This window comes from Stegodyphus dumicola, chromosome 9 (assembly GCF_044657685.1).
Source record: "Stegodyphus dumicola isolate Sdum_Otavi_A_Nest chromosome 9, ASM4465768v1".
Classification (NCBI taxonomy): domain Eukaryota; kingdom Metazoa; phylum Arthropoda; class Arachnida; order Araneae; family Eresidae; genus Stegodyphus; species Stegodyphus dumicola.
In genome coordinates this window covers 158545158-158567891 of record NC_140776.1, presented here as the reverse complement: position 1 = coordinate 158567891, position 22734 = coordinate 158545158, and positions in this window count along the sequence as shown.

The following is a 22734-nucleotide window of genomic DNA, read 5'->3' as shown; positions in this document are numbered from 1 at the left end:
CGCGCTTTTGGAGATTTTCATGAGAACAGGAATCCCTAATACAATAGCTAGTGACAACGGAAGTAACTTCGTTTCAAAATTAACTAAATATTTCCAGAAAAGATTAGGTTCTCACCCTAGGTTCTCTACACCTGCTTACAGTGCTTCAAATGGATTAGTAGAATGATGGAACAAGTCCTTCAAGCAAATGTTACATCATGTCATCAGGACTGATCCTTCGAATTGGGATAAGCACATCCCATACCTGCTCTTTGCATACAGAGAAGTACCAAACTGCACCACGGGTGTCTCACCATTTCAGCTGATGTATGGAAGACAACCAAGAGGTCCTTTAGCAGTACTGAAGTCTTCATGGTCAGGAGAAATACCTATACCACCTAATCTAAGTGAATCGGCAGTGGATTACTTACAACTTTTAAAAATAAGGTTAGAACAAGCCAATTTAATTGCAAGTGATAAACAACAAAAATATGCTGAGTACTTTAATCGGAGATCAATACCAAAAAATTTCAAAATCGGAGAACAAGTTTATTTACTCAAACCAGATTCAAATAACAAACTCTATGCACGATGGACTGGTCCAGGAGAAATCGTGAATCATTGCCCACCTCATTCCTATAAAGTAAAACTACCTGATGGAAAGATCAAACATGTTCATGCAAATAAAATTAGAAAATTCCAAGCTAGTGTCAATGCAGTTGGAGTGATATTTGAAAATGAAGAAGAATTTGGAGAAATTATAACTTTACCAGGAAAAGATCTCTCGACCCCCTGGAAGATTTTAAAATAGATGCAAATCTGAATTTAGAAAATTTGAATCCGCAGCAGAGAAGAAAATTGATAGCTCTTATCAACAAACACCGAGCACTATTCACCGGAAAGCTGAAAATAGCTAAAGTTGAAGCTCATAAAATTAGATTAATACCCAATATGGAGAGGAAGAAACCTTACATTTATAGGATTCCTGAAGCATTGAAACCCAAGGTCGATGAAGAAGTAGAAGAATTATTGAAATCGGGACTAATAGAAGAAAGTAATGCAGAAATAGCTCATCCAGTAGTTTGTGTAAGCAAAAAAATGGAGATATCAGATTGTGCTTAGATTATCGAGCTTTGAATGCAGTGACGAAGCCAGATGACTTTCCTATGCAAAATGCCATTGATCTAATGTACAGTATAGGAAGAGCCAACGTCATAACAACTTTAGATTTGCTGAAAGGATATTGGGCAATTCCCATGGAGGAACAAAGTAAAGAGTACACATCGTTCAAAACTCATCGAGGTCAATATCAGTTTAAAGTGCTACCCTTTGGATTAAGGAACGCAGCAGCAACTTTTCAGAGAGTAATGAATAACGCGCTGAAAGAATTTCAACAATTTTCAAGAGCCTATATTGATGACATAGCTATATTTTCCACGGATTTCGACACTCATCTCCGACATCTGGATAAAGTTTTTACCAAACTAGAGTCACTTGGATTTACTATCAATTCGAAGAAATGTTCGTTTGCAAAACCTCAAATTAAATATTTAGGACACATCATTGGATCAGGAAAACATCAACCAGATCCCGAGAAAATAGAGGCAATCAAGAAGCTGGAAACGCCGAAAACGAAAAGAGATCTTAAAAGTCTGTTAGGACTATGTAATTATTATCGCGATTATATCCCAGGGTATGCAGAGATCGCCTACCTACTCACAGAACTCACGAAAAATAAACAACCGGAAATACTCGAATGGAAAGAAATTCATGAGTCAACATTTCAACAACTGAAGGAACGATTAGCGATGTCAACGGAGCTGATCACCCCAACACTGCAGGATCCGTTTGTCATTCATTCTGATGCATCCCGAATCGGAATAGGTGCATGTTTGTCACAGCAAAGGGGAGAGAAGCAATTTCCCATCTGCTACGCGAGCAAGAAATTATCGAAACCTCAACAGAGCTGGCCGACTATAGAGCGTGAAGCTTATGCTATAGTATGGGCATTGAAGAAGTTTGAACCTTGGATATTCGGTTCATCGGTGAAAATTGTGACTGATCATAATCCTCTAGCCTTTATAGTGAGAAATGCTCCGCAATCGTCCAAATTACAACGATGGGCCATAGCTTTGCAGAAATATAATCTCGAAATAGAACATTGCCCTGGAAAAAAACTGTCAAACGCGGATGCATTATCCAGACTTCCCACTTGTGAACTTTGAACATTAATTTACTGTTCATCTTCACGAACATTTTGTATAGTTAATAATTATATAGTTTTCTTTGCTTTTCATAATCATTTTACAATTCTGTGCAAATAAGATGTTTATGTAATTTGAAATAGATAGAGAAATTATTGGATAACAAATATTCGAGGTAAGTGGTAAATTTAGATATTTGTCTCCCAAGGATTTAAATCATGCTGCAGCATCATTAATTAAAAGGAATGTTAAGAATATAATTTTATATATATATAAGAAACTTAATAATTTTACTGTCATCATTGGAATAATACTAGGGTATATTTTAACATGTTTATAAAAGAAAATATCAACTTGGTTTCTTTGAATTAAGAATTGATAAATTGTTACAATAATAATAAGCTTCGGAACAAGTGAAGTTAAAAATGATTTATCTATGTTTATATATAAAAATGTGTTATCAATGTTTATGTAGTAAATTGAGGTATGTCTATAGTAATTGAGATTTGAAAATTAGGAGAGAATGTATAAAAGTATAAGTAGTTTTTTTTTCTTTTTCACGTTGATCGCAAACAGTTGCTAGATTTTAGTTTCCAGATTGCTGATTGATTTGTAAATAATATCAACAACAATCTTACGACGGGGGTGTGATATCTGGCGACTGTTTGGCGATCAACAGAGCATGCTTGGCGCAGGTAGCTCTTCTTCGAGAAGGGTTAATGTATTTATTAGGAGTTGCATGTTAGCCTCGGAAGAGGAAGGTAGTAGATTGTACTATGCGGTAGGAGCGACGTACTGCTCTGAGTAACTATTATATTATGCTTTGAATTATATATTTAATAAATGTTTGTTTCGTCTTGCTAAATGGTGCCTTATTAAACCATGAAGTCATCACAAATACTGGCATTTCGAAATGGTTTGGGTTCGATCACAAACGAACTGACCGGCTGCATGGTTCGTTCTTGTGTTTTTCCATGTATAATATGCTAGTTTCCCTCAGAATGTTCTCCACGAAGGCATCCTTCCTCATAGGCTTTGCGTTATTTAAATAACTGACTCGATCATGATTTTGATCCTTCCAAGCACGCTTTGAGTTTACCTGTTTCATGGCTTTACATATTACTATTATTAATGAATTCCTCTCAGGATGTTATCCAAAAATATATTAACAACTCAGATTTTTCGAGAATTTTTTTTTCTATCCGAATACCGAGTAAAACACCTTTGTCGTGCATAAAAACTCTTATTCATCAGTTTCGACTGACGGATGGTAATCGGAAGAAATATGATTATTTTCTAAAGCTTAAATGTGAGCTTTAGTATGGAACAAGAAAGATACTAGAATGCTGAAACAATGAAATTTTTATTAATTACATAAGAATAAACTGGCGGTTCTAGCTTCATTGATCGTTCACATTATGCTATTTGTAATTATTCAACTTAGAGTGGATCACTTAGTTTTAAAAAACAAGTGATTTATGCATTTACAATTACCAGATAAAGCATTTTTTAAAGCATAAAGATAATTAAATGTATTTTAAGAATTGAGTTTGTAATCAAGCTTCGCTATCTAGGAATAAGATATAGCTTGCAGTTAAGTTATATTCTTTCTTAAAAAAATATTTCTTTTGTTCACCTATTAAAAATAACAATCAGCAGCGTGTGTTTTTGAAAATATCCCTAAATGCAACATAAATACAAGGCAGATTTCTTTAGGGAATCCTTTACGAAAACATTTTACCACTTAGGTGGAAAACGTTTTGCTAAATTAAACTCTAAATTTACAAAGGCGATTTTATGAGAAAACAGAAGGAGGACTCTACATTGGACTAATAATTAGCAAGTGGCTCATCAGTGAAAAATAATGGCAATCTCGGATAAAATGAAAATCGGAACAATATTATTGAAAATTCTTCAATAAAGCATCTAACATATTGCAAATTAAAAATTTTAAAAAGCGTTCTTTATTTTGTGAGTTTATTTGTGAAACTATCTGAGAAATAACTTCATTTTATCTTGTAATATTGGAAAATGTTTTCAGCTGTCATTATCTATCACAAATTAAATACTTTGAAAGTGGATTCATTTTAAGCTGTTTAAAATATTATTTGTGTTCGTGCTTAGGGTGAAGAAATGTTTGTGTGCTGTGTTCATTCATAAGTATATGTATTTCGCCAGGATTTTGATTTTGCACTTCCCATTTTTTATCAAATAACATAAAATTAGCATTTCATGAAAAAAAAAAAAAAAAAAAAAACATTTTTTTTTTTTATTTATCTTTAATTTAAACAACAAAGGGATTAGAATTTTTGTTACTTTGCAAAAAGTACTTAGTAAAAAGATGAATTTCGAATTTGAAATGTTTTTGCTATTTGGTTAGTAAATTAATTAATATAATGTATTTACTATGTTTAGTTATTATGTTACTATTACTACTTAGTTAACTATGTTTTTATTGGGAACCATTTAAGGACATATTATAACGGTGGAAATTACTTTTGTTCTTTTTGAAGTTCCTCTATACATTATAAAATTAACCAATTGATCAAAATTTGCATAAGTACTATAACACAACAACAACGATAAATAGCCTTCTTATATAACAGCCCCAATTAAAATTACTAACAAAAAACAACGAACGTGGAGACATTTCTATTATGTAATAAAGTAATGGTCAGAAATTATGTGAAAGAAAGTGAATCCAATTTTCATTAAAAAAATTTTTCTTATTATGTGTCAGCTTATTTTAAGCCATTTTATCTAGTAATAACAACTTGGTATTGTTTCAGATTAAAAATAATGAATGCATTATCATCCATATTTCGAAATGGGCTTATTTAGTTATGCTGTTATAACTACTAATAACTGTTGATAAAATATTTCCACAGCAACATAATTTTGATCTGCTATGCAAGTTTATTTATGTGTTTATTTTTTTAACAAATATTGAATCGTCGAATGTAAAAAAAAAAAGCATTAATAAAATCTTTAAATGCCTGTCTTTGAATTTGAGTTCGAACACTGCATATTTAAAACAAGAAACTATTACAAGACTTTGCTAGGATCCTGCTAGCCGCACAAGACGCTTTGTTAGAAGGAAACAACTGATTGAAAGCATGTGTTCAAATTATCACATTTGTCATTTATCTGTCGAAGAAAAAGTAGGACTATTGTATGAGTATGTTTCAAAGCTTCTTTTTCCGTTCTGTAAGTACGCCAATCCCCAGGGGTGTAATTACTCTTTTACGACAAATCTGAACTACTGCAGTTCCTCCGAAACGTAAAGAGAATATATTTACGATGACATTACTGAATGATCTCAAAGCCATCTGCTATTCTGAACTATTTTGTACTTTCTTTAAAAATACAGAAGGTTATAAGTACAGGTTTTTGCACATCTACAGTTATTGTTTTTTAATTACTGTCATGTAACATAAATGCAAAAGCATTTAATATTTATTTAGTCTTTCGCATAATATGTCGAAACAAATTTCTCTTAAGTCATCTGTTTATGGCTGAAGTTGCTATGTGTAGTTCTTTAATTTATGCTATGGAAGTTAAAAACACAGCGATCAATAAAAAATATAAAAATTCTGAACATGTGAAAATAAAATTATGGTAAAATGCTTGAACACCATCTCCAAAAGAAGAGACTAAATTTTAAAAAAAATCATGTTTGAGCTAAAATATTAATGATTTGCAAAATCTTTTCTAGCATACGTGACAATTTTCGATCGAGGGACAAGCTTTTTTTTACTGCTTAGACCTAAAGTATTTTTTTTTTTTTTTTACTTCTTACTAGACAATCGTAGATCCTTTCCCAGATTTTACTAATCAGGTCTTGCTGGCCTAAGATGTAATACTTTGATAAAGAAATTCTAAAAAGTTTAGCTTTTTTTATTTCAGTAATTATGAATACTTATAAAAATTCGGACTACTACAAATTTTATTAAAACTCATCCTATAATTCAAAAAGGTGCTTCGGACCGCTGACGAAGTTTTTAAATTAAAAAGAAACTATATTTGATATGGTAATGAAGTTAAAATATCATTGCACCTGCTTAGACAATATTCAATCTAAGAATGCTACTATTTTAGAGAATTCTATGCATTTCAAATAAAAAATAGCACAAATAATTATTATATATTCAGATTATACACGACTACTGCGTCATTCGTCAACAACACACATTCAAAAAACAATAAAAAAATTTTTAAAAATCTGACAAGTTTCAGATTTTAAATTACGTCCAAAAGGACATTTCTTTAACGTTTTGTATGGTACCTTTATTTATTAAATATCATGTTCTTTGCACTTACACCATAAAATTCAGTTCAATAGGAATGTCGATAATTAATTTTAAAATGAGCATATGTTTAGAATTTCCGGTACACAATTCCGCGCGCTGGAGATAAAAAGGTTTCCACGCCCGTAAAGTGTTGCTATTGCTTGCTTTGAAATCGTTGAGTTTGTTACTCAAAAATTCGTTAAAGTTTCACAAAATATGAAATAGATAATAAAACAAATTCCAAATTTCAAATTTGATCTTCCACATGCCCATATTCGTAGGAGGATTACGTCATTCAAACTTGGATGGCCTTTTTTCAAACCTTTTTTTTATCACAATGCGAGAAATATACACACATTTACGCAGATTTTCATTATTTAATTACTTCAAATGTAATGCGGCACTCTAACATTTGGTGGCAACAGTCTGAAAAGTGTTTCGCCGTTTATAGTGATTCAACGCAAAATCGCAAAAACAAGAACAGTATTAGTATTTAAAACAATAGTCTCTCAAGAACTATTGTTTTAAATACTAATGCGCCCCTTTGGACTAATAAATAAAAATATGAAAGGTTTCAGATTTTAAATTACATCCAAAGGAGCGTTTTTAACGTTTTGTGTGTTACCTGATTAAATATCATGTTCTACGTACTCAAACCATAAAGTTCAGTTCAACAGCAATATCTCAAAATTATTTTAAAATGACCGTATCTTAGAGTCTCTCACGCTGGAGATAAAAATAGGATTTTTTTCGTACGGTGTTGACATTACTCGCTTTGAAATCGTATAGATTTTTAATCAAAAATTCGTTGAAGTGTTACAAAATATGAAATCGATAATAATACAAATTTCAAATTCAAATTAGGGCTTCCACATGCCCATATTGTATGGAAGATTACGTTATTTAAATTTTGATAGCTCTAAGTACCGTTGTTTTATCACAATGCGAGAAACATGCGTACATTCTTGCAGATTCTTCAATATTTAATTTTTTTAAGTATAATACAGAGCGATAATATTTACGGCAACAATTTGAAAAGTGATTCGCCGTTTATAGTTTTCAATGAAAAATGCCAAAGCGAAATTAAAAGTCCTTCAGGGCAAATTGGCCCTTTGAACTAAAAATAAAGTAAGTAAATATAAAAAAAAAAAAAAATTTTTCGTGCTTCTTTTCTTAATAGTATTTCGTTTTATTTATTTACTGCGGCTTTTTTTAACTGAAATTTGTTACTTTTAGAAAAGTTGCGGGTTATATTTCCGACATTCAGTTGTTAGGCTGTAGGTTGGTTATTTTAATAATTTATATAGCAAAATACAGAAATTTTAACACACCCTTGCCTTTCTGCTTGTAGTTATTTTGCGTTGAACAATGTAATTACAATTATGTAAGAAAATCAAACTCATTGAATTTTTTTCTAATAAAAATCGCATTGAAATCAATGTACAAATTCATTTCAAATAATGGAATATTTGAAATGAATTTGAACAGAAATTCATCAAACCAGTATAAGCCACGAATATTGTTCCAAAATGAATAGATAATTCGCCATTATTATTTTTACTATCAAATTAGATTATGCTTCATAAACCCGTTCAAAATCCGCTTATTATAAATTACTGTTGGTGGCTAATTTTTATTTGAATTATTGCTTAATTATGTTATTCTTTACATGTAATTATATATAATTCATATTAAATGCAGTATTAAATTAAATGCAGTAATTAAATGCGCTATTCGTTTCGCTCGAATAATTAAAACTTATAACTTGTCGGTTCTAATTATGTATCTATATATCCATAAGTAAATTTGTTTAAATATTTCCTAATGCTATTTTTTAATTGAATTCACGAGCATTTCGCATATTTCTGAACATTCAATTTAAAAACTAAAGGATATTTTATGAAAATTTTATCTGTTTAAAGAGAGTATTGAAAAAACATGCTTACATGCTACTTTTTTATTTCGCGAAGAACAGGAGACATCTGCACGGCCGCTTTAAGGCGGTCATAACGCTTTCGAGGTCTTCACCACTGACCGCCTAGAACCGTCAGTAACGCTTTCGAACGCTTTTCCAGTGACCGCCTAGAAGCGTCCGTAACGCTTTCGAGGTAGGCCATCTTGACCGCCTAAACCCGGTCATAATGCTCAGAGGGTTAAAATTGAGATTTTATGATATATTCCCAACGGCTATCCCCATACTACTTGCCGAGGTAGGGAATTTTAGAATGTAGCTTTCAATTTAGTAATGAACTAACAATTTGTTACGTCGTTTGAATTTCGATATTATGAATATTTGATCGGAGCTAATCCTCTGTTCGGAAGATCGAATCAGCATTTTTCCTCTTTAAAAAAAATTGGAATGATATCTCGTTATTAAGCGAGCTATTCTTCATTATTTGCTTCACTTTCTTATTATTTGAAACTTCAATGAACTATCAAATTTACTTCTTATCTACTTATCGAATATATATATGTAAGATAAAAATGTATGAATCAGAATTATAATATAACTATAAACATTAATTCTTCCTCTCTATTCTATAATCGTAATAACTTATCTGCATTGCGTCATTCAAATTAATCATGCGATCTTACGTAACCGTTAATACCAGATGCCTCTTGACGACCAATCACCGAATTGCAAGCAAAAACATATCTCTTCGCGTGCTTCCATCTTGCATAACTGCGCACTTCAGCTTTTGTCTCTACTGTGCTAAGATGTAATTTCGCTGGCTTGCTTTCCATCTCAACAATATCAAAAATGTAAATCTTCTGTGGAAAGGCACGACTAGAGTGCCAAGTGATTGTGGCCACAAATATCAATTGGAAATAAAAATGGAATTAAAACTGCCTCGACTGCCAAGTTCTTTAGATATCACCAAGTTAGCATTACTAGCATACTACGCAATCAAATTCTTCTTCAGTATGGGTCTAATCACGCATCTACAGTGTTCCGTCTTTTCCTTGTGCTTTTATTATAACATATATATATATAAAATGTTGTATGATCTTAAATTCACTTAGTGCGAAATCTAGGTATTCTGCTACTTGCGCAATAGCTGTAAGTTAATAATAATTTATTTACTAAAGAAATATGGATTATATTATCTCCTAAGATTTAGTAGAATTATCTAAACTGAGGTAATCCATAGTTAGTAAGTTTAATTCCGAAATTTGTTTTAAAGTAACTTGAATGTAAATTGTTAAAAATGTTTAACTGGGACTTGAGTTAAATCATGAATAACAAAATTTCAATTGTATAAAGAAATTAAATTAAGAGCAAGTAATCATTGCCATTGATCGAAAATTAGTTAACTTTTCAAGGGGAACAAACCAACTCCCGTTCAATGAACAATAATTAAGAAATAAATACGAAGGTGTTTATACCTTTACTCAAGTAATAAGGCGATGCCAAACTGGCAATTTAAGTTAAGCCAAATATTTCCGTGAATTGAAGGGATCAAAAACCAGTGCAGAGCACTAAAGAACTCATTTTGATTAAGCATTTTCGCTAATTCAATTTTGATTGAAAATAAATTTATGCAGCGAAATTGATAAATTACTTAAGTAATTGTCCCCCTACACCCTCATGTTTATGCATTTTAATTAAAAACTACTTGTAAAAAATTAAACATTGGAAATTGGCATTATGAAATAGAACTCAAAGTAATTGAAATAAACATTAGAAAATTGCAAAATATAAGAAATATAATGCAATCTTTGCAAAAACAAATCAAAAAATAATAATTGAAATTTAAAATATATATAATAAGAAAAGGGAATGTATATGAATATATAAAAGGCCAGAAAAAGCATTAATTAATTTACGTTCTTTCTAGTGGGAAGTGGGCAAAGTGTTCTCTTCGCGTCTTACTCGGAAGGGTTGTGTTTCCGAAATTCTTTATCGGCAGAGGTGGCTTTGAATTATTTCAGTCGGCGATACTTGTGTGAAGTAATTTATGGGAGAGGGAGTGACTAGGAATGTTTGAGGGACGTATGTTGTGGAGTTCTTATTTGAGTTAAACCGTCTGTTAAAATTTTTGAAAATACTAGTGAATGAAAATTAATTAATTTCTGGCTAATTGTCGTGTCGTAACGAGGAAGAAATTAAGAAAAGGGAAAAAAGGAATTTTCACTGTCAAAGAGCTATTTCACAGACTAGAGATTATGAAATAAGCCCATTTTTTAGTAACAGCATAAGTCTGAAGACAATTAGCTTTTTACATTATATACAGCTTTGTAATTACACTATGTACAAATCGTTCAGTTAATAGTCATCCAACTTATACCGCCTTCTCAGGTTTAGGAAGAAATTATCATATCCCTATCAGTTAAATGATTTAGAGTGAGTATTTAACGCCTGCTCTTTTAAGGCAATGGTTAATAAATTGATTAGGTATTAGATTATTTATGAGAATTTTAATAAGGAGCAAAATTTCGCGTTGTAGATCTATCATATCTGTGGAGATATTTTTAATGTATTTAATTTATTATTGTATTGTTAATTACTTTTTTGGATATGTTGGAATTCCAATTTATTAATTTGTTAGTATTGAAACTGAAGTTTCTTGTTCTGTCAAAAAGTAAAATTTTTTTGTAGTTAATGATTTGAAGATCGAGATAGTCTACGTATGTTATTTTGTGAATTATTAGTTTTATTAAGTGTAAGGCAATTTGGATAAATCTCGGAGTATTCAATTTTATTAAAATTATGAATTATAATAAGATCATCAACTTACAGATATATTGATTTACAATTTATATGTATATTACATGCACTAACTGATTATGTTAAAATAAATCAGAGTTAGCTATTCATAGAAGAATGCCTCCACGGAGGATTTTGCAAGGAATACTGTCACCTGTTCTTATTACACATAAAGAAATCTAAAAATAGTTTGCCGTCCAACAGGAATAGTGGTTAGTGACTTTGACTGCCGTACCGAGTTGAGTTGAGTTGAGTTGAGAGCAGAATCTGGACACCCGTGCGGCTTACTAAGACTATTCGGGTCTAGTCCAGGTTCCGCAACTATCCGGGGCAACACCTCATGAGGTCTATAAGGGCATGCATTGGTCCTGTATACATGCTTACATAGTTCAAAATATATGCTTACATAGTTACATAGTTCATAGTACATGCTTATATACAAGTAGTTCGTAATACATAGATCTTTCATAATACTTGCTTACATAGTTCATACATATACATGCTTACATACGTAGTTCATACATATACATGCTTACATAGTACATAATATATTGAGCCTGTTACATAATACATACATATAGTTCATTATAATTATCATTGGCCATAGTACATACATGTTTCATAATATATTGAGCCTGTTACATAATACATACATAGTAGTTCATAATAATTTTCGTTGGTCATAGTACATACATGTTTCAGAATATATACAGTGGGCCGTAATACATACATGTTTCATAATATATACAATAAAAATAAAAATAGTAATAATAATAATAAATAAAAAAAAGATAGAAGAGAGAGAGAGAGAGATTGACAGGGAACTACTCACACTGCACAAATCTGTTCCCAATTCCTCCAGTTTCTGCATTATCTTGCATATTTCGATGCGAAATGCTGGCTGTTTGATCAGATAACGCTTATGAGAAGTTGCCTGTTCCGGAAGCTGCACTTGCCACTGTGCGGTTAGAGGGCATTGGGTCAAGTAATGGTCTGGTTTACCAATGCCTCCACAGACACAACTTTCGGTATTTGCAATTCCTCTCTCATAGTAATAGGAGGCCCGTGGCCCGTCACAAATCTCGTTATTTGTGGGGATGACTCGAGACGATCGAGCGAAACTTTATGGTAATATTCATAGGTCTTCCTGCTTTGTTCGGTAGAGTCCCATTCCCATTGCCACTGGTGCTGAGCTGCTGTCCTTGTCACTTCTTTAAGGTGAGACCACGGGAGTTTGGTAATTACGCATTGTGCATCTATATTGTGAGCTGCCGTACCGAGAGGCCCGGGTTCGAGTCTCGGAGAAGGCATGGCTTTTTATAAATGTATAGTGTCCATGTAGCATGAGGGCACTTTAAATATGCGGCGATCCAAAAGTCCTCTCATGATGTTGCTTGTAAGGGAAAAGAGATGTGAGAGACCCGGAGTGATCTCCACCAAAATTGGAGTGGAACTGAACAAAGTCGTACTGCCCCCTGTATGATGTTCAAGGCTCTTGCAAACGATAGGCACAATCTTCCACTTCTTGTCACGATTAGTTTTGTGGGATTGTTCTGTTGTTACTTGATGATGTTTCAGATAACTGAGATAAGTCACAACAACAGCAAATTCTTCGCTGCACAAAATAAAAGTATTACCAATAATGCAGTTTTACATTTGGTTTTGTAACATGTACAATATCGAAATTTTTAATGTAGTTTAACACTTTTATATTAAAACTGATTTTCGTTTCCCTAAATGGAGCCCAATTACATGCTTAGTTTTGTGCATTAATATCTCAATGCTAACGTGTAAAACGCTTCTAAATATTAACACGAATCAAGATATTCTTTTCTTAGACCATATTAGAATATTGTAACTTTCATGGAGAGGAAGTTTAAAAAAAAGAAAATTAGTTATTTTTTATCAAACACAAAGAAAAGCTTTAAAAAATTCTAAATAAACATGCGGAAGAATGTTCGATGTAATTTCGAACAAACGTTTATCTTTTATTAATGTATTTTAATTAGACTGCACAGTTCTTGAAATACGTAAACTGTTTTGGCATCGGAAATCAGCTACTTCATTTTATATCATAAAAAAATAATTAAATTTAAATAAACTCGTGAAGAATAAAAAGGGCTTGAAAACATTCTGGATTAAAATTTAATTTTTTATTAATTGATTTCGACTAGACTCTTCTTTACATCCAAAGCACCTAAAATGCTTTGGAAACCTGAATTTTCTTTTATATGATCTTCGAGATGTTAAATGAAGAACTTAAGTTTAAACAAACTTTCTCGACACATGCATTAATTATTCTAATACTTCAAATAATTTTTTGAATGTAAAAAAACAAAATCAATTAGCGAATAAATTCACTCGAAAACCTTCTTTCTCTTCATATTTCATTTTAAATGAATTCGCTGATTTGTTTTAGAAAAAAAATTCCAGTGCCATCAGTGTAAAACTTAAACTTTCTCCATTAACCGAATTATTTTTCTCTTCAATTCTAATCTTAAATCTAGTTAGTTCTCATTTTAAAATGCTGTAACTTAAATGGAAGCTTAAAAGAATTTTAGAAATGCCTAATGTAAAATTTAGCGAAACGAAATCACTCAGGGGCTACTCAATTCAATATTTCAGAAATTTTGGGGAATGTACAATCGCACTTTTGAAAGCACAGCAACCATTATCAACGGGCTAATATACAGGGTGTCCGTAATTTATTAACCGGATAAAGATGATAAAGATATGTTTTAAATAATACATAATAAAAGCTAAGAAAAAAGACTGACTTAATTTTATTCAGCACTTCAAAGAATTTTACATACACTTCAACATGAGCATCATTAGTTGCTCGAATAATATTAAGTTTGCTCCTGATTTCCCTCCCAGTATGATTAAGCATTTGCAGAGTTAGGTATTTCTCCCACCTTCTTAGCATGGCTTCGTAGTGTAGTGGTCAGCACGATCGACGCGTATTCGAGAGGTCCGTGGTTCGATTCCCGGCGAAGGCATTGCTCATTTTTCATATCTCCAGCTTCGAAATAACCTAATGTCTCTACTGTAGCTGTAACTGTAGTCACTGTAATTGCTTCGGTGGTAGTTCAATTTTTTAATTCTTAGATGCTGAGAATCTCTGCAGTATAAATTCGGTTATTGAAGCATCCACAGAAAGCGAAGTCAAATGTGTGACGGCCGGAAAACGGAGCGGCCATAAAATTGGTCTTCTTCTAGAAGTCCAACGATCTGGGAATGTTCAAGGGAATCGCTCGTATATTTTAGCCTAATGGCAAGGGTCCCAGCTTGTTGGATAAACGTTTGGTTGCTTTCTTCTAATTGCGGTACAGCAAACAATCTCAGCGAATAAAAATAAACATCCAACTTTATTGGTGACTGGAAGAAAACGAAGGGACGAATCATTTTGCTTTGAGTTAAAGAACGCCAAAGTTAATTTTAGAGCTACCTCGCTCAATTTTCCATACACAATGCAGTTTTTCTGATTTCAAAACCCTGCAGTTATCTCAATTAATCTCTCCTGAAACAAATGTTGATTCGTCACTGTTTACGATTTTTATTACAGATACGGTCAAGAATGTCTCCAGAAAATTTCACAGAACCTCTCCACCTTTAGGTTTGATTTTCTGACAAAACTGCAGTTTATATGAAGTTAGCACCGATCATTCAAGAACGATTTTATAAACAGTCGACCTGGGAACTCCTATTTGCAAGGTGGCACGACGAATGCATTTACCGGGCTGCACACAAGCACACCTCTAATATCGGGAATATTTTCATCATTGATTTCTGTGTACACCTTCACATCCTCTATGCAAGGCATGTTCAATCTCTCAAAACTTCTTTAAACATCTTTTAATTCATTATTCCGTTGGTGAAGTTTTACTAAATCCATATCGAAATCGCCTCTGAACTGTCTTCGAAACGCACATTGCGTTTCCGCTGCATGACGCTATTTTATCTATAAATAAAAAAGTTCCCTGTTGCTGCACCCCAAAAGTAGAATAAATGAATTTCCTTGAACTAAAAATTATATTGATATAAATTATTTCTGGTTGATTCGTAAAATAATTGATCAGAAGGTATAGCGGTTAGAGCCGAATGTGATATCAATGGGCTTGAGTCCCGGAAAAGGCATGGTTGTATGTGTCCGTCCCAAAAAAGTAGACAAAGGTGCTAATTCAGAAATCAAACAACAAAAATCAGCGTTATATTTACAAAGTTTTCACAGGACTAGTTTCGATGGTTTTACCGAACCACCATCTTCAGCTGCAAAACCGCAAATGAACAAGATAGGAAATAATGATTAGATAAGATAAGAAAGCCTGGACAAGAATAAGCAAGTGGCGCCATCTGTTGGTAAAACCAGAACTAAAACATAATTTCTTTAAAGGCCGAAGGCAAATTTGGATTGGAATTAGGATCGTTAACTAAAACAAAAAGATTTTTATGAATGTGAAATGCCTCTAGAAAATCCAATTCTCCAATGGAAGATGTTTTTTGAATAATTTTGGCAGCAGAAAAACTGAAAGTGTGGTTTTCGGACCAACAATGTTGAGCAACAGAAGACTTCTGTGTTTCCTTTTTTCTAACATATGCCTCATGTTCCTTGACGCGAAATTTTAAGGCTCTCTTAGTTTGGCCAATGTAAATTAAACCACACTGGCAAGGAATCCTATAAATACCCCAGGAATTCATATCCGGAATGGGGTCCTTGAGTATGGAACTCGGAATTTTATTGATGGGAGAATAAACAACCCGAAAGTTAAACTTCTGCAAAATATGTGCAACTTTATAGCTAATTGATGGAAAGAAGGGAATGACAACAGAATTTTTATAATCTCCTAAAACAAGATTGTGCCTTTTAGTATGTTGAGATGAGAATTTTTTAACTGCTTGATTAATAATGTTGGGTGGAAAGCCCCTGTCAATAGCTATTGCTTTTAAATACTTTAGTTCTTCATCAAGGGCTAGTTTGGAGGAGCAAACTTGAAGAGCATGGAAAACATAGGAATAAAATGAAGCTAACTTTTGTTTAGTCGGATGACATGATTTAAAGTGAGGTGGAAGGCAAACCGATGAAGGTTTACGGTAAACCGTAGTACTGAAGTTGGATGTGTTACGTGTGACCAGAATGTCGAGAAACGGAAGAGAATTGCAAGTCTCAAGTTCAAAAGTGAACTGAATAGCAGGATCAATAGAATTCATTGTTGAAAGAACTTTATTTAAATCATCTTTATTACCTTCAAACAGAGTAAAAGTATCGTCTACGTAGCGGAACCATGCCGGGAAGTTTAAAGTTTCAAACAATTTTGATTCATAATAATGCATGTAGATATCAGCCAGGATGGGACTGAGGGGGCTTCCCATGGCTAATCCCTCAGTTTGCTTGTAATATTTATTTTGGAAAACAAAATGTGTTTGTTTCAAACAGAGTTGAGTGAGAGAAATTAGCTCATCAATTTCGATGCAAGAGAAATGAAATTCGCGAAGTCTGGTTTCTAGACATCTTAATGCACCCTCCACTGGGACATTGGTGAATAATGATTTTACATCAAAAGAAACCATGAGTAAATTACTAGGAGAAATGTTTTTAACTTTTTTTACAAACTCTATTGAATTTTTTATGGTGTAAATGTTATTGTTCCGGATATGAATTCCTGGGTACCCATTCCTGGTGTACCCATTCCGGATATGAATTCCTGGGGTATTTATAGGATTCCTTGCCAGTGTGGTTTAATTTACATTGGCCAAACTAAGAGAGCGTTAAAATTTCGCGTCAAGGAACATGAGGCATATGTTAGAAAAAAGGAAACACAGAAGTCTTCTGTTGCTCAACATTGTTGGTCCGAAAACCACACTTTCAGTTTTTCTGCTGCCAAAATTATTCAAAAAACATCTTCCATTGGAGAACTGGATTTTCTAGAGGCATTTCACATTCATAAAAATCTTTCTGTTTTAGTTAACGATCCTAATTCCAATCCAAATTTGCCTTCGGCCTTTAAAGAAATTATGTTTTAGTTCTGGTTTTACCAACAGATGGCGCCACTTGCTTATTCTTGTCCAGGCTTTCTTATCTTATCTAATCATTATTTCCTATCTTGTTCATTTGCGGTTTTGCAGCTGAAGATGGTGGTTCGGTAAAACCATCGAAACTAGTCCTGTGAAAACTTTGTAAATATAACGCTGATTTTTGTTGTTTGATTTCTGAATTAGTATTTATTCGGCGTGTTATTGTGTCTTAATTAGACAAAGGTGGTCCACCTATTAGGCGTCTCCATAATAAACGATCACCGCTTCTTGTCTTAATATTGGCCAACATCTGTAAACGGTTTGGGTCCGCCATTGGGAAAAAATTAACTTAATATTTTAAGATCGTTTTCTTAACAATATTTGGTTCAAAGAAAGTTAATGCTTTATTTAACTGAGATACTATATCATTCTGAGTGTTAAAACACTGAGAGGTTTTGTTGAAGTGACCACCGCTTCTGGACCTTTTGTGCCAGCCACAGGGAGGAGGGAAACTGCGTAAAATTACTTTCAAGTTTTATTTTGTTATCCGGTGATTAAATTATGGCCACCCGGTATTCAGAAGTCTGCTGCGATTGAATGAAAATTAAATGTCGTGAACTATTGTTTACAAAATGATAATCATTTGACACAAACTCAAGTAAAATTAATATTTATTAACAGTTTCATTTAAATTGCTGGACTGTATACCTTTAACAAGTCTAAAATATCCAAATTTAGCCACTGTTTCTCGTTTTTTGCAAAAACTACTTTTTCAGTTATATACATAAAATTTTCTGATTATGTAGATTTATTATTGATAAGATAATAACAAAAATAAAACGAAAAAGCAAATTTAATATTTATGCACTTACTTAAAAATTATCTGCAATAAAATGATATTTTAATTTTTCGAAAATTCAACTTTTCACTGGTCGCAAGATATTCAATATTATATTGACTATTTATTAATAAATTTAATGCTAAATTAGTGAAAAGGGTTAATTTCTAATTTTGTTCAACTACTTATTCTTTACTAATTCAGAAGTCAAACAACAAAAATCAGCGTCATACCCACAAAATTTTCACAGGACTAGTTTCGATGGTTTTACCAAACCATCATCTTAGCTGCAAAACCGCAAATTTTTTTTTTTTTTTTTTTTTTTCGGTCTTGCAGCTGAAGATGATGGTTCGGTAAAACAATCGAAACTAGTCCTGTGAAAATTTTGTGGGTATGACGCTGATTTTTGTTGTTTGACTTCTGAATTAGTATTTATTCGGCGTGCTATTGTGTCTTAATTACTTATTCTTTAATTTAAAATGTTAATTTTTAAGTCTAATGATATACAAGCAAAAATTAATTTTACATAATTTTTACTTTTAATGAGGTCGTAATTTTTTTAATTTTCGATATATATATATATCTGTAGAACGCAAGCGCGTTCGTAATTGTTCTTTTGTATACAAATTTAGAAGAGATTTACTTGAATAGTTTTGGAAATATCCTGCGCGCAAGTTGAAAAAGTAGCATTTTAGACAAAGCCAATTAAAGTATAGATTTATGAGCAAAGTACACTATTCTGCACTTTCTCGAAAAAACACATTTTATCCATGGAACTGTAACTATTCATCAATATATTAATGAATTTTGCAAAAAAAAAAAAAAAAAAACATTAAAGAATTATGAAAGTGTCACTTGTTATGCACACTTGTGCGTCACAAATAGCTTGAAAAAAACAAAATTGCTTTAAAAATACAAAACTTGCAAATTCACTTAAATAAATGAAGAACGTTTAAGAGATAACTACAGACATAGCTCAAGTTAGAAAATAGAGGTATATATAATTGAATTACTATGAAATATTTATATTTATTAGGGAAAATATAAAACCGCTTTAAATTTTTAAAGATTCATATATAATACTCTGCCTTTCTTTCTGTGCTACAAATTTTACAGGGTTTGCAATGCGTTTACGAGATTCTAAACTCATTACTGAAATAATGATTTCAGCATCGCAGATAAGACTTTTATCAACTTTTTACCCTGATTCAAATGCTCCTTTATTCTACGCAAAAGCACAGTCTCTTCGTAGTCCAGACGACCTATTCTTCCAACATTGAATGATATAATGGCTTCATATGCAGCAACTTTTGCAGTAAGTTTGCTTGACCCACTATTTTTCGGGCACAGTTTTCACACAAGGGACTTAAAAGATTCATTGGCAATACATTTAGAAAATACACACAATTAACCAGCTCAAATACTATGAATCAAAGCAAAAAACGTCAAGTGAACAACCAGTTTTTGTCATAACTTTCTACTTCAACCGATAACGGTATATCAGAAAAAAATTAAAGTCACTTTATATTTCGTATTCTTTCACCGGCATATTTTTTTTAAATATGCCTGGCTGGATTTCAGTGCACGAAATCCGAACTGAGGACCTTTAAATTATAAACAAATCCTGCAGTAGCTGTCGCCATCATTGTATCTATAAGAAAAACAGCTACTTCGATGTTAACATTATTTTCAGTGTCTCGCAACCTAATGACCTTGTTTAAAAAACAATGGCACCAAATTATTAAGAAATGACTGTGCTACAAAAATATTACCAAATTGAAAAATCAAATTTTTGAAAATTTTAAAGGCTTACTGTTCCTTCAAATACGGTAAACAGCATTATTTGGAAGCATGATAGAAGTGTTATATTGCAGGCGAAACAATAGTTACATACATACAAAGAGGCAAACACACAGACATCTTTGTAAAAATAGTAAAACTTTTGTTGTAGTACCCTGATTCGTATTGATTTACTGAAACTTCGTTGTTAAATTTTTAAACTAAAATATTACCTCTCATACCTTTGCATACAGGTTGGCGAAAGGTTTTAAAAAAAAGGGAGAATTAAATGATTTTGCAGAAAATGAATATCTGCATGACACTCAAAACATTATTCTTTTATGTCGTTTAATTTAATTTAATAAACTTTAATAAATTTAATAAACTTTAATAAACTTTTTAATAAACCCATTAATAAACTTTAGTTGTGAAAATATTGCTATGATTTATCAAAAGATGTGTAAATGTGCCTCCTATAGTGAAATGTAATAGTTAAAGCAACGAATTAAGAATTCCGATTATCATATTTATTTGAAATCTTAAACAAATTCTATGTTTTAATTTTGTATCCACTATGGTTTGTGTCTCTTTCGCGAAGTTTATTAAAAATAATTTGATTCTTTTAATACGTAATTCTTACATTTTGTACAGTGAAAAACCATTTTACCTTTCAACACATAAGTGTAATGAACACTTTCCTCATTCTTAATTTTGACTTCGAAAGAATTATAATTTTGGGAAATAAAACGTATTTTATTTAACCATACAAAATTTAAAGTAATACCCTAGACTTAAAGTTATTTTCTCATCAAGTTTTAGTTTTCAAATTGAAAAAAAAAAAAAAAAAAAAAAAAAAAAAAGAATATTTTACCACATTTTGAGTTAAGTACGACACTATCAAGTTCACTAGCAAAATACAGATAAACAATAGAATGGCTTAAGACATATTTTTCAGAATCTTTTAAGTTTCATTCATAAATATTTTGATAAGACTTGACAATTACCTTAAACTCCAAAACTTCAAAATTAAACATGAAAATTAAAACGTTTTCTCAAAATGTAATTACCTTCTCCATAGGAAGTGGCGAAGATTAGAATGCAAATATTATCTAATCAGGTTTCTTCCTAAAATTGTAATATTATCATTAGCATAAAATTCACTTAACATCTTCAGAATTCTTTGATAGTTGCACTATTAATTAATGAGTCTTTTATTTAAAACAGATTTTTATCGTATAGCGAATTTCGAAGATTTATTATTCCATGTTTTATTTTTATAATTAAATCTTTTCGGATTTAAATTTTGCACTGCTTTCTAAGATATTCTCCATGTGAATGCAAACTCATTCTAACAAATGTTAGATTAGAGCATTAGATATGAGAATGGAGTTCCATTCTGATAAGCCGAGCGGAAATATAATGGATTTCAATAGCATTTTTAATTTCGTAGAGTCATTAGCTTATTTTGAAGCAGGTGACGTAGAAAATGTCCAATGTTCTCGTCAGGACTCGAACCCTGGGCCTCTCGAATACGCGTCTATGCTTCCAGTTACACACCGAAGCATGTCGCCAATTCCTGGTGGTGATCATAATCCATCACCTTTTATTTCGAGAGCCACTTGTAGATTCATTAAGCGTTTTTTCTGAAGTGGGAGACGTAAAAAATGTACAGTGTGCTCGCCGGGACTCGAAACCTAGACCTATCGAATACGGGTCGGGTATGCTTCCAGTTATAATACAAGGGCATGTTCAGAGGTGGGAGAAAATACCTTACAATTTAATATTTTGTAACTTGTATTTTAATGTTTGTAAGATTTAATCCTTAAGGAGTTCGTCATGAAATGTAAATAACAGAAAATGACTAGCTTGCCTTTTATCATGCTTTGGAATACTAAACAAATACTGTAGCTGGCATTACCCTCGCGTCAAAAACGAACGGTGTTACTCGCGCAGGGTATGTAACACCCAAGGGTGCTTCATTATATTTTCAACCATAAAATCTATGCATGAAAGGTAAAAAAAAATATTTAAATTGACGACTACAGTTTTAAAACTAGTTAATCATGCTACTTACATTTATTTTGCATATTTTTTACAATTACATGTCATATGTTTCATACATTTACGCTTGTCACACCTTTCACAAATAAATTTAGTTTTTCTGTCTTATCTATTGGGGCATTCAGAGCATCTTTTAAATAATACTTTGGCCATTATTTTGGTAGGTGGTGCGATGTCTCCATTGGATCCTAGATATTCTTTTATGTTTCATTTTATCGCTTTTTGGCTTCTATTTTTCTCGTATTCTTCTGCAAATTGAAATCCTTAATATTTCAAAAATGATTGCTTCGTTTGATGTTCAGTAGGCGGTTTCTTAGGACATAATAAAATAATTTGAGCATTTATTTCAGCAACAGACAACAGGTGCAAAAAAATATTACCACGTGCCAAAGATTAGGTTTCCTAGACAGTTGACTATGTGGCAGCAATTTTGTCTACAACGTCAATTGCCCCCCCTTAGATAAATTGCAGAAAGTTATTACTTTAGGTTTTTTTCGATTCTCCTGTAGATGAGTCTATTGCATTAACATTATGCATGATTGAAAGTAGAAAAACATATGTTGGGTGTATGTGAGACAACTATTGTGTCTTTTTGGAAATCAAACATGGTGGGGTAAATCTCTTTCTTCTTTGAATTCAAAAACATTAAAGGATTCTCTCTTTTATTTTTTCCTATGGTTCCAACGTTAGTTATTCATCCGAAGATACAATATCCAATAAATTTATCAAATATCTCATTTCTTCATCATAACTGCAACTACGCACCATATCGGAAGAACAATTTGAAAGCTTGTTCGCACACTCAGAACTATAAAACAAGTACTCTCGCAGAGTATAATGTACGCGTTGAGGCGATATCCGAAA